The 2500-nt window shown below is 39.7% G+C and overlaps 1 protein-coding gene and 1 long non-coding RNA gene across 5 annotated transcripts in view; one reads left to right on the forward strand and one right to left on the reverse strand.

Moving 5' to 3' along the window:
* Positions 1 to 2500, forward strand: part of LOC126992770 (uncharacterized) — a 212733-nt gene that overhangs the window by 112636 nt on the left and 97597 nt on the right. The window lies entirely within an intron of this gene.
* Positions 1 to 2500, reverse strand: part of LOC126992759 (trithorax group protein osa-like) — a 177929-nt gene that overhangs the window by 85349 nt on the left and 90080 nt on the right. The gene's annotated exons all lie outside the window — the stretch shown is intronic.

The raw sequence follows: 2500 nt of genomic DNA on the forward strand, positions 1-2500 counted from the left end.
GAGGGGAAGTTTGTTTGGGGTGTTAATTGTGAGGAAGGTCAGGAGGAGGAGGAGGAGGAGGAGGAGGAGGAAGAAGAAGAACAAGAAGGAAAAGAAGAAGAAGAAAAAGAAAAAGAAGGGACACTGCAGAGAGAGAGAGAGAGAGAGAGAGAGAGAGAGAGAGAGAGAGACACACACACACACACACACACACACATAACAGATCGATAGACAAACAGATGAAAATTTGATGAGAGAGAGAGAGAGAGAGAGAGAGAGAGAGAGAGAGAGAGAGAGAGACCAAACAAAGGTATTAACTTTGCAAAAAAGAAAAAAGAAAAAATAGAAAAGAAAAAAAATATAAATAATAATAATAATAATAATAATAATAATAATAATAATAATAATAATAAAGGAGAAACAAACAAACAAACGAACAAATGATATATATAGAAGGCATCGGTACACACACACACACACACACACACACACACACACACACCTGCCTCATAACATACAGGTGGGCGAACCGACGCAGGTGAGAGAGAGAGAGAGAGAGAGAGAGAGAGAGAGAGAGAGAGAGAGAGAGAGAGAGAGAGAGAGAGAGAGAGAGAGAGAGTAATTAGCATACGCAACAGGTAACTCACTAATTACCCCAAACTCAACAGGTATCGGCCATTACCATTAACTCCTGTTGTCATGAAGGCCGCTACCTTACCTTACCTTACCTTACCTTACCTTACCTTACCTTACCTTACCCTGCCTAACCTTACCTAACCTAACCTTACCTAACCTTACCTTACCTTACCTTACCTTACCTTACCTAACCTTACCTAACCTAACCTTACCTTACCTTACCTTACCTTACCTTACCTTACCTAACCTTACCTTACCTTACCTTACCTAACTTTACCTAACCTTACCTAACCTTACCTTACCTTACCTTACCTTACCTTACCTTACCTAACCTTACCTTGCCTTGCCTTACCTTGCCTAACCTTACCTTACCTTACCTTACCTTACCTTACCTTACCTTACCTTACCTTACCCTTACCTTACCTTACCTTACCTTACATACCTTACCTTATACCTTACCTTACATAACTTACCTTACCTTACCTTACCTTACCTTACCTTACCTTACCTTACCTTAACTTACCTTACCTTACCTTACCTTACCTTACCTTACCTTACCTTACCTTACCTTACCTTACCTTACCTTACCTTACCTTACCTAACCTTACCTAACCTTACCTTACCTAACCTTACCTTACCTTACCTTACCTTACCTTACCTTACCTAACCTTACCTTACCGTACCGTACCTTACATTACCTTACCTTACCATACCTTACTTTACCTTGCCTTAACTTACCTTACCTTAACTTACCTTACCTTACCTTACCTAACCTTACCTTACCTTACCTTACCTTTACCTTTCCTTACCTTTCCTTACCTTGCCCTACCTTACCTTACCTTATACCTTACCTTACACCTTACCTAACCTTACCTTACCTTACCTTACCTTACCTTACCTTACCTACCTTGTACCTAACCTAACCTTACCTTTACCTTACCTTATCTTACCTTACCTTACCTTACCTTACCTTACCTAACCTTACTAACCTTACCTTACCTTACCTTACCTTACCTTACCTAACCTTACCTTACCTAACCTTACCTTACCTTACCTAACCTTACCTTACCTTACCTTACCTTACCTTACCTTACCTTACCTTACCTTACCTTACCTTACCTTACCTTACCTTGCCTTGCCTTGCCTTGCCTTGCCTTGCCTTGCCTTGCCTTGCCTAACCTTACCTTACCTTACCTAACCTTACCTTACCTTACCTTACCTTACCTAACCTAACCTTACCTTACCTTACCTTACCTTACCTTACCTAACCTTATTTAACTCTGCCTTCCCTTACCATACCTTTTAAATCTCACCTTACATAACCTAATTTTATCTAATCCTAACCTTACCTTACCTTCCTTACCCATTGCGACCCGCCCTTACCTCACCTTACCTAACCATACCTTGCTTCACGTCACATTACCTAACCTAACCTTACCTCACCTTACCTTACCTTAACTAACCTAATCTTATCCATCCTAATTCTCCTTAACCTAACCTAACCTTACCTTACCTAACTTTACCTAACCTAACCTGGTCTTACCTAATCTAACCCAGTTTTACCTTACCTAACCTAACCTAACCTTTCCTCACCTTACCTTACCTTAACTAACCTAATCTTATCCATCCTAATTCTCTTTAACCTTAACCTAACCTAACTACCATAATCTAACCTTACCTTACCTAACTTAACCTTACCTAACCTTCCCATAATATAACCATACCATAATCTAACCTTACCTAACTTAACCTTACCTAACCTTCCCATAATATAACCATACCATAATCTAACCTTACCTAACTTAACCTAACCTAACCTTCCCATAATATAACCATACCATAATCTAACCTTACCTTACCTAACCTTACCTTACCTTACCTTACC

Source organism: Eriocheir sinensis, unplaced genomic scaffold (assembly GCF_024679095.1).
Source record: "Eriocheir sinensis breed Jianghai 21 unplaced genomic scaffold, ASM2467909v1 Scaffold50, whole genome shotgun sequence".
Classification (NCBI taxonomy): domain Eukaryota; kingdom Metazoa; phylum Arthropoda; class Malacostraca; order Decapoda; family Varunidae; genus Eriocheir; species Eriocheir sinensis.